A 14,749-nucleotide genomic window follows, 5' to 3' on the forward strand; every position below is an offset into this window, starting at 1 on the left:
ATAGAATTAATAAAATATTTACTAAATAAACTAAAGTGAGAACAAAAATGTATCAATCAAAAAGTAAATGTACAATACATAACAATAACGAGGCTATTGTCACACCCTGGTCTTAGTATTTTGTGTATTCTTTATTATTTTGGTCAGGCCAGGGTGTGACATGGCTTTATTATGTGGTGTGTTTAGTCTTGGGGTTTTTTGTAGGTATTGGGATTGTGGTATAGTGGGGTTTTCTAGAAAAGTCTATGGTTGCCTGAAGTGGTTCTCAATCAGAGGCAGGTGTTTATCGTTGTCTCTGATTGGGAACCATATTTAGGCAGCCATATTCTTTGAGTGTTTCGTGGGTGATTGTTCCTGTCTCTGTGTTTGTTGTCACCAGATAGGCTCAATCACTTTGGTTTTTCTTTCTTTTTTCCTTGTTTTGGAAGAGAAGAGAACGTGAGCTGGGTGCGCCATTCTCCTTGCGGAGATGGTGCTAAATCCATCAACACGGTCGGTCCCTGGGATTGGGCTGGCCAACACGATTCGGTTTGCTTGGAAGGAAAAGGAGTTGGAGCCTTTAGGACGGGAAACTTTTGGAAGGACAATATTGATGGGGATTCTAAAGCTGACGGTGAAGGACGTGTTTTGTTTCCAAGGCAACTCGTTGGAGGGAGCATACGACGTGGCACTATATACAGAGGAGAAACACGATGATATCCTGAGAAGGGCAAGAGCAGTGGGAGGTGAGAGGCCGATGAGCCACTATGAAATAACAAGCCTGGCGAGGAACAACTTTAGGGTTGTAACTGTCAACATTTACAACCCATACGTTAAGGACGAAGAGGTGAGGGCCTTTCTGGGGAGATACATGGATAACATCTCCTCAGCAAGGCACCTCAAAGACTCCCTTGGGTTTTGGAATGGGAGGAGAGGCTTCCAGGCCCTCCTCAGGGAGGACCCAAAGGGACATGGTGGCTACCTCCATCCTCCTGCTATGTTCTCCCTGGGGGCTGTCAGGGGGACGTTGTTTTATGCACGTCAGCCTCCATTTTGCAGGCGCTGTATGGCCTATGGCAACATCTTCGCCTCGTGCAGAGCAAGAAAATTTAGATTTTGTGGATCTGGGGAGCACGAGGCGAAGGATTGTGACGAGCCTAAGGCGTGCCATGGTTGTGGCTCGTTAGCACACCTGTGGCGGGGGTGCCCGGCTCGTCAGAGGTCATACGCGTCTGTGGCTGGGGGAGCAGGAGCGGGGGATGGGGGAAGAAGAGGAGGGGAAGGAAGAATGCCTCATGACCAGAGTACAGGTCCAGAGGGGAGGGTTGCAAGGAAGGAGGAGGAGCAAGATGCGGCGGATGGAAGAGAGAAGGAAACGGAAGGCACGGGAGTAGGAGAACCAGGAAAAGCGGTGGAAGAAGGCAGGCGAGTGGAGGAGCATGAGAGAGAAGAAAGCGAGGGAGGAGTGGTGGAGAAGGAGACGGTGGAAGACCAAGTGGACTGGGGGGAAAGTGCCCTGGTGGAAGAGATGAGGGGTATGGTGGAGGAACTGGCGGGGGGGAGGGTGGTATCTCTCCACTGCCGCCATCACCAAAGAAGAGAATGAAGAGGATGGTGCGATTGGCTGACAGTGAGTGGAAGGGGATGATCAAGAGAGTGAGGGGGGTGGGAGAAACCTCTGGGTTGCTGCTGGTTTCCCCAGGCCCTCAACTTCTGTTGGGTGGGGACACACCTAACAAGACTCAGGACTGGGTACAGGAGGAGGTGGGGAGTTTTTTGTTTGGGGACTCAGCCTCCCCTATTTTTTTCCAAACCAGCTGCAGCACTGGGGAGGGGGAGGAGTGTGGGGGTAGACCCAGGGTGCAGGGCACCCCGGAGCCAAACACTATTCCTGCATCCTGGGTTGGTGAGATGGAGGAAGAGGGGGGGATGTCGGGAGTACGGATGGTGTTTTCACAGGTATATATGGAGCAGGGGAGCATCGGGTGAGTCTCCTGTTTTTGTTTTTTTCTGTCTGGGTTTAGAATTTGAGTGTATTACATGATTTTATTTTATTCTTTCATGGGGTCTAATTTTACTTTTGTTAGTTTAAATGTAAGGGGTTTAAGGGATTTTGTTAAGAGGAGGGCGGTTTTTAGTTATTTGGAGGGTGTGGGGTTTGATTTTTGTTTTTTTACAGGAGGTTCACCTGAGGGATGGAGGGGATGTTAGTAGGTTTAAGAGGGAGTGGGACAAGGGGGAGTCGGTTTGGGGTATTGGGGGGGTGCACTCATCGGGGGTGGGGATTTTGTGTGGGCACAGGGAGGTAAAAGTGGAGGGTTCTTTTGTGGTGATGCAGGGGAGGGTTATAGGGGTGGATGTCACAATAAGGGATTGTAAATTTAGATTAGTGGTGGTGTATGGGCCACAGGTGGTGGCAGACAGGAGGGAGATGGTGGACTGTCTGACGCCCCTGTGTGTCACAAATAGGAAATTAGTGGTAGGGGGGGATTTTAATACAGATTTAGGAATAGGGGGGATAGCAGTGCAGGCGCCATCACCGGGCTAATGGCTTGCCATGGTCTGGTTGATGGTGGCCTGCACACTACTCCGAAAATGGCCGGTCCTACATGGTGCAACTCCAGGGAGGTTGAGCGGAGGCTCGACTATATTTTTGTACCCAGGTCTTTGGGTAAGTTGTCTGGGCGGCTGTTGCCTGTTTTCTTTTCGGATCACGACGGGGTGCTCCTGCAGGTGGGGTCGCCAGTCTGCCTCTTTGGTAGGGGGTACTGGAAGTTAGATCGGGATGTGCTGGAGGAGCAGGCTTTTGTTGACAGGTTTTTTGGTTTCTTTTGGAGGCTTGAAGGCCTCCGATCCATGTGCGAGGGGGTGTTAGAGTGGTGGGAATTAGTTAAGGTGAGGATTAGGGCTTTTATAATAGGGTATTACAAGAGGAAAAAAAGGGAGGAGAGGAGGGAGGTGGATCGTATCCAAAGGTTAATTGAACTCGAGTACAAGGCAGGCAACCTCGGTGGGTCGTTTGACTGGGAGAGATCCACAACCCTAAAGGCGCAGCTCAGGGAGTTGCAGGAGCGGAAGGCTTGAGCTTTCCTGGAGCGTGCGCATAGTGGCTTTCTAGAACATAATGAGACTTGTTCTGCTATGTTCTTTAAGTCGGTTAGGGCCAGACAGAGTAGGGAAGGTAATGCATGGCGTTAGGGAAGAAAATGGTAGTATAATTAAAGAACCAGAGGATATGGTCAGGGTGACAACTGATCATTTCCAAGGTTTATTTAAGGAAAGGGAAATAGATGTAGAGCAGGGATATGTGTTTTTAGAACACTTGTCCAGGCGGTTGCCGGAGGACATTAGAGAAGTGATGGAGGCCCAGATCTCACTAGAAGAGGTTGAGAGCGCTCTTAGGAGGATGGGAAAAGGGAAGGTTCCTGGGATGGATGGGCTGCCGGCTGAGTTTTATCTCAAGTTTTGGGGTATACTTGGACCAGTGGTCCTCAAAGTCTTGAAGGCCATCCTTGAGACGGGGGTCCCGGGGGGATTAATGGCTGTTGGTGTGCTGTCACTTTTATATAAGAAGGGGGAAGTAACAGACCTTGGCAACTGTCGGCCGTTGACCATGCTGTGTGTAGATTACAAGCTACTTGCAAAGGTTTTAGCAGACCGGTTGCGCACAGCCCTTCCCTACGTCGTCCATGAGGATCAGACGTGTGGGGTAGAGGGCCGCTCTATTAGATGGAACCTACAGTTAATCAGGGACTCCATCGCTTGGGTTGAAGATAGAGGACTGCCTTTAATGGTAGCAGCGCTAGATCAGGCGAAAGCCTTTGATCGCGTGAATAGATCCTTTTTATTCAGAGTGTTAGGTCGATTAGGATTTGGGGAGAAGTTCATAGGATGGATTCGTACATTATATGTCGGAGCGGGGTGCCGAGTTAGTGTAAATAGTCACTTGGGTGACGTTTTTGACCTCTCGTCTGGGGTCAGGCAGGGGTGCCCACTCTCGGCTCTCCTCTTCGTTCTGTACATGGAGCCTCTGGGGGCTGCCATTAGGGCAGACACAGGGGTGGAAGGCTTGTTGATCCCTGGAAGTGATGGGCTGCGTGTTAAGATGACACAGTACGCCGACGACACTTCCTTGCTGCTGTGCAAGGACTCGTGCCTGACAAGGTCCCATCTTTGGGGATTTCACCCAAGCGGCGGGAGCAGTTCTGAGCCATGCAAAGTCTTCCGTCAAGTTTTTCAGGAGATGGCGCGGTAGAACGGATGTGCCAGGGGGTTATCTCTCTGTGAGGGGGCCCTGAGGATTCTCTGGGTCCATTTTGAGACCTCCGGCTCAGCGACGCTAAACTGGAACATGCGTATCGCAATGGTAAAGAGGAAGCTAGCAATGTGGAATGTGGAAGGCTAGGTATTTGTCTTTTATGGGCAAAGTCCTGGTCCTAAAGGTGGATGTGTTGCTGTCTCTTTTGTATTTGGCGTACATCTACCCATTGCCGGCTTGTCTGAGGAGGCCTCTAGTGAGGCTTGTGTTTCAGTTCATGTGGAGTGGCAAGTGCGAGTGGGTCGTCAGGGCACGCATGCTCTGTCCCATCGGGGAGGGAGGTAGGGGGGTACCACATTTCCCCCTCAAGCTGGACCTAATTTTTGTTTCTTTCTTGTTAACGGAGCTTGCTCATCCAGTGATACACCTGCCCGGTTACCTCCTGCGGGTGTTCTTCTCGTATCAGGCGAGAAGCGTAATGGTGTGGTCTAACACGGGTCCTCGGGCGGAACAGCTGCCGTGGCACTTTGGTCATGCGGCCAAGTGGCTGCGTGCGCACCCTGAGGTTGAAGTTGCCCGAGTAGGTTTAGATCACAGGCACCTGTACGAGGAGGTCAGAAAGGCAGGGAGTCCGGCGCCTGTAGTGGGCATCTCGGAATTGGTCTGGGAGGGTGTGCAGGCGCGGGGTCTGGACAACAGGCTCAAGGACCTGAATTGGTTGAGCCTCCATAAGTGCTTGCCGGTACGTTCCATCATGTACCGGTATAGTTTGGTGCAATCCCCCACCTGTCCAAGATCCTCTTGTGGCAGGGAGGAGACTGTGCGCCATGTCTTTTGGGACTGTGCCTTTGCCGGAGTAGTATGGGCTAGGGCACGGGTGTTGTTAGGTTTGGTAAGGGGGGATTTTGTATTGACATGGGCCAGATTAGAGAGAGGTGTAGGGAGAGCGAGAGGGAAGGATAGGGACAGGTTTCTGCTCTGGCTTCTCATGAGTCTCTTTAAACGGGGGCTGTGGGAAGCCAGGCAGAACATGGTGAAGACAGGGAGAGATTGGGGGGTGGAAGGGATAGTGAGGAGGGTGGAAGGAAATTTGAGGGGGAGGATGAAGAGGGAGGAGAGGAACTGGGGGTAGCATGCTGCTCGGGAGAGGTGGAAGGGGGGTTTAGGGCTGGGTGTCATTTAGATTTGTAAGGGGATAGATTAGGGATGGGGAGATAGGGAAAGGTAGTTTGTAGGGTGACAGGGAGGGAAGATGCTCCCCTGAGGTTTTGTTTGGGGTTTTTGTTTAGTTAAATTAAAATACCATTATTGGAGTATGTATGAAAATGATGAGTTGTAAAGAATGAATGGTATTGAAGGTAATACATTATTTTCTATAATAAAATAGGCCGTTTAGGTTTTCGCATTACGTTTCTTGTTTTTGTATTGTTCGTGTTTATTCATTAATTAAACATGTATCAAAAATAACACGCTGCATTTTGGTCCTGCTCTCCTACACCGCAAGAAAACCGTAACAGCTATATACAGGGGGTACCGGTACCGGGTCAATGTGCGGGGGTACAGGTTAGTCAAGGTCATTTGTAAAGTGACAATGCATAGATAACATACAATGTTAAGAGCATTGGACCAGTAACTAAAAGTTTGTTGGTTTGAATCTACTAGATGAAAAGTCTATTGATGTGCCCTTGAGCAAGGCACTAAACACTAATTGCTCCTGTAAGTCGCTCTGGATGTGATCTACGTTAGATGATCAAGATGGCGCCGACAGAGATGGTCGCCTACCTTGTCACAACACAACTGATTGGCTCAAACGCATTAAGAAGGAAAGAAATTCCACAAATTAAATTTGAACATGGCACACCCATTAATTGAAATGCATTCCAGGTGACTACCTCATGAAGCTGGTTGAGATGCAGAGTAGGTGAACAGATTATCTCCACATATGTGGTTCCCACCATGAAGCATGGAGGAGGAGGTGTGATGGTGTGGGGGTGCTTTGCTAGTGACACTGTCTGATTTATTTAGAATTCAAGGCATACTTAACCAGCATGGATATTATAGTATTTTGCAGCGATACTCCATCCCATCTGGTTTAGTGGGACTATAATTTGTTTTCAACAGGACAATGACCCACACACCTCCAGGCTGTGTAAGGGCTATTTGACTAAGAAGGAGAGTGATGGAGTGCTGCATCAGATGACCTGGCCTCCACAATCACCCGACCTCAACCCAATTGAGATGGTTTGGGAGGAGTTGCACCGCAGAGTGAAGGAAAAGCAGCCAACAAGTGCTCAGCATGTGTGGGAACTCCTTCAAAACTGTTGGAAAAGCATTCCTCATGAAGCTGGTTGAGAGAATGCCAAGAGTGCGCAAAGCTGTCATCAAGGCAAAGGGTGGCTACTTTGAAGAATCTAAAATATTAACTATATTTTGATTTGTTCCACATTTTGTTGTCTTTCAGCCTGCAATAAAAATGTATTACATAGATTATTTACACCATAATGACAAAGTGAAAACATGTTTGTAGAAATGTTTGTAAATGTATTGAAAATTAAACTCAGAAATATGTAATTTACGTATAGGTATTAACATCCCCTTTCTATGACACAAATTGAGCTCAGGTGCATCCAATTTCCTTTGATCATCCTTGAGGTGTTACTCCAACTTAATTGGAATCCACCTGTGTCCAATCCAATTGTCTGGACATGATTTAGAAAGAACACACCTGTCTATATCGGGTCCCATATAGACCTGACAGTGCACTTCAGAGCAGAAACTATATAATGAAGACCTGTCTGTACATCTCCAAGATGGAATTGTGATGAGACATATATCTGGGGAAGGGTAATAAACTATTTCTAGAGTTATGAAAGATTCCAAGAGCACAGCGGTTTCCATCATTGAGAAATTTGAATTATCCAGACTGTGCCTAGAGCTGGCCGTCCAACCAAACTGAGCAACCATGCAAGAAGGACCTTTGTAAGGGAGGTGACCCAGAACCCAATGACCACTCTGACAGAATTACAGAGTTCCTTGGCTGAGATGGGAGAATCTGCCAGAAGGACAAAAGTCTCTACAGCACTTCTCCAACCTGGGCTTTATGTAAAAGTGGCCAGACAGAAGACACTTCTGGGAAAAAGGCACGACAGCACGCCTGGAGTTTGCAAAATGTCACGTGAAAGACTCTGATTGCATAAGGCAAAATATTTTGTCATCTGATGAGACAAAAATCAAACTCTTTTGCCTGATTGCAAAGCACTATGACTGGAGAAAACCAGGCACAGCTCATGGCCCGTCTAACACCATCCCTGCTGTGAGGTATGGTGGTGGCAGCATCATGCCATGGGGATGCTTTTCAGCAGCAGGGAGACTGTTAAGGAAAGAAGGAACAATGAATGGAGCCAAATAGATTTAAATTCTTGATGAGAACCTGCTTCAGATTGCAAAAATGACCCCAAGAATCCCAGCCTGGTCTCATATAGACATATTAAACATAAACCCGGGACACTCAAATTAGTATGATATGTTACATTTGGTATGGTTCCATAAGAAAGAAGGTTACTTAAGGCAAAAACAAAAGTAGGTTGGTTGGTCGGGGTGGATGGGTATAACGCGAACGTCTAGCAACCCAAAGGATGCAAGTTTGAATCTCATCACAGAAAACTTTTGCATTTTACCTCATTATCAACTTATCAACTATTTACTACTTTTTAGCTACTTTGCAACTACTTAGCATGTTAGCTAACCCTTCCCATAACCCTCACCTAAACTCTTTTAGCTAATCCTTCCCCTTACCCTAAAGTTAACATTTTTAGTTAACCCTAACCTTTTACCTAACTCCTAAACCTTAACCATAACCCTAACCCCTAGCCTAGCTAACTTTAGCCAGCTAGCTAACATTAGCCATCTTGCTAGAATTCATAAAATATCATACGTTTTGCAATTTCGTTACATATATGTTACATATAGTATGTTTTGCAAATTCATATAATGTTGTACGTTTTGCAAATTCTGAACATATTAAATGAATTGTAGTTCATAACATGGGTGATGGAGATCCAAAAATTAATACATACCATACGAAAAGTAACATATCATACTAAATGGAGTGTCTCGGATTTCCATACAGAATAATACGAAATTCTCTGATACCAGGTTTAGCATACAGCCAAAGCAACAGTGAAATGTCTTAAATACAAGAATGTGAAAGTCCTTGAGTGGCCCAGCCAAAGCCCCGACTGGAATTACACTGAAAATCTGTGGAAAGACTTGAAGATTACTGTTCTCCATCTAACTTAACAGAGCTTGAAAACAATTGCAAGGAAGGATGGGAGAAAATCCAGATGTGGAAAACTGATACAGACATACCCAATACTACTCAAACCTTGGACAAAATAGAGATGCTAGTTCTATGTCCCAGGAAACAACGAGATCAGCTGTTTGATCTGACAATTAATCTTGATGGTTGTACAGTCATCTCAAATAAAACTGAAGGAATTCGGCGTTACTCTGGACCCTGATCTCTCTTTTGACGACCATATCAAGAATATTTCAAAGGCAGCTTTTTTCCAGCTTCATAACATTGCAAAAATCTGAAACTTTTTGTCCAAACCTTATACAAATAAACTAATCCATGCTTTTGTTCCTTCTAGATGTTTTAAATGTTTTTTATTTAACTAGGCAAGTAAGTTAAGAAATAAATCTTATTTACAATGACGGCCTACCGGAAGGCAAAAGGCCTCCTGCAGGGACGGGTCTAGGATAAAAATATAAAAATAAAAATATGGGACAAAACACACATCACAACAAGAGAGACACCACAACACTACGTAAAGAAAGACCTAAAGATGAAAACATAGCATGGCAGCAACACATGAAAACACAGCATGGCAGCAACACAACATGACAACAACATGGTAGCAACACACCATGGCAGCAGCACAACGTGGTAGCAGTACAAAACATGGTAGAAACATTATTTGGCACAGACAACAGCACAAAGGGCAAGAAGGTAGAGACAACAATACATCACACAAAGCAGCCACAACTGTCAGTAAGAGTGCCCATAATTGAATCTGTGAATGAAGAGATGGAGATAAAACTAGACTACTGGATTAGACGACTGCAATGCTCTACACTCCGGCTGCCCGGATAAAGCTCTAAATATAGCTGCTAGAATCCTGACTATAACCCAAATATGTGATAATATTACTCCAGTGCTAGCCTCTCTACACTGGCTTCCTGTTAAGGCTGGGACTTATTTCAAGGAAGGTTTTAAACAGCTGTAGGCGGGGCTTTGTCCTATAGATCTCCATTTTATGGATTGTTCTGCCTATGAATGTGAGAGATGCAGACTCGGTCTCGTCCTTTAAGTCTTCACTGAAGACTCATCTCTTCAGTAGGTCCTATGATTGAGTGTAGTCTGGCCCAGGGATGCGAAGGTGAATGACAAGGTTTTCTAATCTGGTAAAATGCAATAAAATGCTAATTAATTACTTTTAAAAAAATTGGATTTTTGTTTTAGGTTCCGTCTCTCACAGTTGAAGTGTACCTATGATAAAAAATTACAGACCTCTACATGCTTTGTAAGTAGGAAAACCTGCAAAATCAGCAGTGTATCAAATACTTGTTCTCCCCACTGTATATATACTGTATATATATTTACAGTTTTTCCAAAACGTTTACGCACTGAAACTGGCCCATGAGGCACAATGACCCAAAACACAACACACAATTCTCTACCTTTGGCACAACTTTCACAACTAAAATGTATTGTGTACAAATGAAAAGCAACACTGTTCATCAAGCTAAGATCAATTACCAATTGATCACACTCTCTCTTCAAACACTAATTACGTAAATGTTTGCTTTGCAATTGGACCTTTGGTAAGGATAAAAATGCCACAGGTGAGTACTTCTGTGTTTGGAGAACAATGGAAGCAAACTTTGACAGAGAGAGGTAGAGGTGGAGTTAGGGGTGGAGGTAGAGGTGGAGGTAGGGGTAGGGGTAGAGGTGGAGGTGGAGGTAGAGGTGGAGGTAGGGGTAGAGGTGGAGGTAGGGGTGGAGGTAGGGGTAGAGGTGGAGGTGGACGTGGAAGTAGAGGTGGAGGTAGGGGTAGAGGTAGAGGTAGAGGTGGAGGTAGGGGTACAGGTGGAGGTGGAGGTGGAGGTGGAGGTAGGTGTAGAGGTGGAGGTGGAGGTGGAGGTAGAGGTAGAGGTAGAGGTGGAGGTGGAGGTGGAGGTGGAGGGAGAGGTAGAGGTAGAGATAGAGGTGGAGGTGGAGGTGGAGGTAGGGGTGGAGGTAGGGGTGGAGGTGGAGGTAGGGGTAGAGGTAGAGGTAGGTGTGGAGGTGGAGGTAGGTGGAGTTGGAGGTAGGGGTAGCGGTAGGGGTGGAGGTGGAGGGAGAGGTAGAGGTAGAGATAGAGGTGGAGGTGGAGGTGGAGGTAGGGGTGGAGGTAGGGGTGGAGGTGGAGGTAGGGGTAGAGGTGGAGGTAGGGGTGGAGGTGGAGGTAGAGGTGGAGGTAGAGAGGTGGAGGTAGGGGTAGAGGTAGAGGTGCAGGTAGGGTAGAGGGTGGAGATGGAGGTAGGGGTAGAGGTGGAGGTGGAGGTAGAGGTGGAGGTAGGTGTAGAGGTGGAGGTAGAGGTGGAGGTAGAGGTGGAGGTAGAGGTAGAGGTGGAGTGGAGAGGTAGAGGTGGAGTTGGAGGTGGAGGTGGAGAAGGAGGTGGGGGTAGAGGTGGAGGTGGAGGTGGAGGTGGAGGCAGGGGTGGAGGTATGGGAGGTGGAGGTGGAGGTGGAGGTGGAGGTAGGTGGAGGTGGAGGTAGAGGTAGAGGTAGAGGTGGAGGTGGAGGTGGAGGAGGAGGTGGGGTAAAGGTGGAGTTGGAGGTAGGGGTGGAGGTAGGGATGGAGGTGGAGGTGGAGGTAGGTGGAGGTGGAGGTGGAGGTAGGGGTGGAGGTGAAGGTAGGTGGAGGTGGAGGTAGAGGTAGAGGTAGAGGTAGAGGTAGGGGTGGAGGTGGAGGTAGGTGGAGGTGGAGGTGGAGGTAGGTGGATGTGGAGGTAGGGGTAGAGGTGGAGGTAGGGATGGAGGTGGAGGTGGAGGTAGGTGGAGGTGGAGGTGGAGATAGGGGTAGAGGTGGAGGTAGGGGTGGAGGTGAAGGTAGGTGGAGGTGGAGGTAGAGGTAGAGGTAGAGGTAGGGGTGGAGGTGGAGGTAGGTGGAGGTGGAGGTGGAGGTAGGAGTAGAGGTGGAGGTGGAGGTGGAGGTACGTGGAGGTGGAGGGAGGTGGAGGTAGAGGTAGAGGTAGAGGTGGAGCTGAAGGTGGTGGTCGAGGTGGGGTAAGACCAAAAACAAGGGAAGTAATCTCCGATGAAATTCAGGCGACTATGCTGGACCATGAGGTCAACTATGGTTTGACCTTCAGAGAGGCTGATCAACTATAGTTTGACCTTTAGAGAGACTGGTCAACTATAGTTTGACCTTCAGAGAGACTGGGCAACTATAGTTTGACCTTTAGAGTGACTGGGCAACTATAGTTTGACCTTTAGAGAGACTGGTCAACTATAGTTTGACCTTTAGAAAGACTGGTCAACTATAGTTTGACCTTTAGAGAGACTGGGCAACTATAGTTTGACCTTTAGAGAGACTGGTCAACTATAGTTTGACCTTTAGAGAGACTGGTCAACCTTAGTTTGACCTTTAGAGAGACTGGTCAACTGTGGTTTGACCTTTAGAGAGAATGGACAACTATAGTTTGACCTTTAGAGAGACTGGGCAACTATAGTTTGACCTTTAGAGAGACTGGTCAACCTTAGTTTGACCTTTAGAGAGACTGGTCAACTATGGTTTGACCTTTAGAGAGAATGGGCAACTATAGTTTGACCTTTAGAGAGACTGGGCAACTATAGTTTGACCTTTAGAGAGAATGGGCAACTATAGTTTGACCTTTAGAGAGACTGAGAGATGTTTATCTTGTACACTGTTTTACTGTAGTGTTACTGTACTGTACTGCATGCTGTTTGTTTTGTTTTTGTAGAACTGAAAGACGAGCACCAAGTGGTGGTAGAAGGCGTCTATTTACAGACGAACAGGAGGCTGTCGTTGTGCAGATGGTAGTTGAAAATAGTGCCGTAAAACAATGGGAATTCCAACAACAGATTATTGAAATCCCTGCCATTTTACACCACATCCGAGTGAGCTCATCAACCACAGCCTGCATCCTTAACAAACACCATCTCCGGATGAAGCAAATCTACAGAGACCCATTTGAAAGGAATTCCCAAAGAGTGAAGGATAAACAGTACGAATATGTGCAGTAAGTAATGTGCTAGTATTACTCTCTAGAAACATTAGAGACTCATTGATGTTGCCAGTGAGCATTACTATACATCAATTACAGTGTTTACAGTCATTTCAGAAAATCATGGAGTTGGATGCAAGTCCCATCCCTCAACTCATATACATAGGTGAGGTTGGATTCAATTTAGCAAAGATGAAGAGGAGAGGAGGAACATCATTGGTCAACACGCCATCTTGAGGTACTGTACCTGGCCAGCGCGAGGGAAATGTCACCATATCTGCAGCTATGAGCCTCAATGTGGTCCTCCACTGCCATGCCACCCTTGGACCATACAACACTGCCCATCTCTTTAATTTCCTGAACACCTTACATGACTATATTTTGTATTGAGTCATGTTGAAATATAAAACAAAAATGTTTGCTTTCGTTTTCCTTTCTTGTTTGAGTGCACTCAAACATTATACAGTATAACAACAAAACCTTATTCTTTACACTGAAGTAGGTTCTGATAGTGGTGCAGTAAGGGCCGACGCTGGACAGGAGAAGCAGGTACGAGGAGTCAGACACTTATTGGGGAACAGACATAGAACGAGACAGGAACAGAGGCAGCACACAGGTAATACGGACATATGACAAACAATGCAGCCGTGGGGGATCAGAGATGGGGAACTGACAAATATAGGAGAGGTAATAAACAGGTGGTTGAGTGAGTCCAGGTGAGTCCAATATTGCTGAAGCGCGTGACGAGGGAAGGCAGTAGTGTGTATAAATGATGGTGGCAGGAGTGTGTAAATGATGGTGGCAGGTGTGTGTAAATGATGGTGGCAGGTGTGCATAAATGATGGTGGCAGGAGTGTGTAAATGATGGTGGCAGGAGTGTGTAAATGATGGTGGCAGGTGTGCATAAATGATGGTGGCAGGTGTGCATAAATGATGGTGGCAGGAGTGTGTAAATGATGGTGGCAGGAGTGTGTAAATGATGGTGGCAGGTGTGCATAAATGATGGTGGCAGGTGTGCATAAATGATGGTGGCAGGTGTGCATAAATGATGGTGGCAGGTGTGCATAAATGATGGTGGCAGGTGTGTAAATGATGGTGGCAGGAGTGTGTAAATGATGGTGGCAGGTGTGCATAAATGATGGTGGCAGGAGTGTGTAAATTATGGTGGCAGGTGTGCATAAATGATGGTGGCAGGTGTGCATAAATGATGGTGGCAGGAGTGTGCAAATGATGGTGGCAGGAGTGTGTAAATGATGGTGGCAGGAGTGTGTAAATGATGGTGGCAGGAGTGTGTAAATGATGGTGGCAGGTGTGCATAAATGATGGTGGCAGGTGTATGTAAATGATGGTGGCAGGTGTGCATAAATGATGGTGGCAGGAGTGTGTAAATGATGGTGGCAGGAGTGTGTAAATGATGGTGGCAGGAGTGTGTAAATGATGGTGGCAGGAGTGCATAAATTATGGTGGCAGGAGTATGTAAATGATGGTGGCAGGAGTGTGTAAATTATGGTGGCAGGTGTGCATAAATGATGGTGGCAGGTGTGCATAAATGATGGTGGCAGGAGTGTGTAAATGATGGTGGCAGGCGTGCGTAAATGATGGTGGCAGGAGTGCGTAATGCAGGGCAGCCTGGCCCCTCCAGCACCAGGGGGAAAAGCAGGTGTTTTGAATATGTCACATTGGTTTGATCTCGGTTGTCACGAAGTTAGATTAATTTGATGTGTGTCTCATTTGTAAGCAGAGTTTCATTTTGAGCTGGGAGAACATGATTTTGATTGCTGTTTTTCATTACTAACGTTAGCCAGCTGTGTTTCATTTTGAAAGATATGTTTCATTAGTATTCAGCTAAGCACGGTTGGTGGTCATCAGCTATCCTTTAGGTCGAAAACCTATCGGCAGTTTTGTACAATGCGACTCAGACCAGAGCATACCAGACCTATTTTCTCTCCATATCCCCAGATTTAGACCGGCGATAGCTTTTCGAGCTAAAGGATAGCTGATGACCACTAGTTGTCACGTCCTGACCATAGAAAGCCTTTATTTTCTATGGTAGAGAAGGTCAGGGCGTGACTAGGGGTAAATCTAGTTTATATTTTCTATGCTAACCAGAAGCGAGCCAGAAGGTAACCAGAAGCTAGCCAGTTTACTGGCTAACGTTAGTATTCAGCTAACCATGGTTTGTATAAATACTGATGGTGTCCAATCAAAAACGCATAT

The sequence above is a fragment of the Oncorhynchus tshawytscha genome, linkage group LG08 (assembly GCF_018296145.1).
Source record: "Oncorhynchus tshawytscha isolate Ot180627B linkage group LG08, Otsh_v2.0, whole genome shotgun sequence".
NCBI lineage: Eukaryota > Metazoa > Chordata > Actinopteri > Salmoniformes > Salmonidae > Oncorhynchus > Oncorhynchus tshawytscha.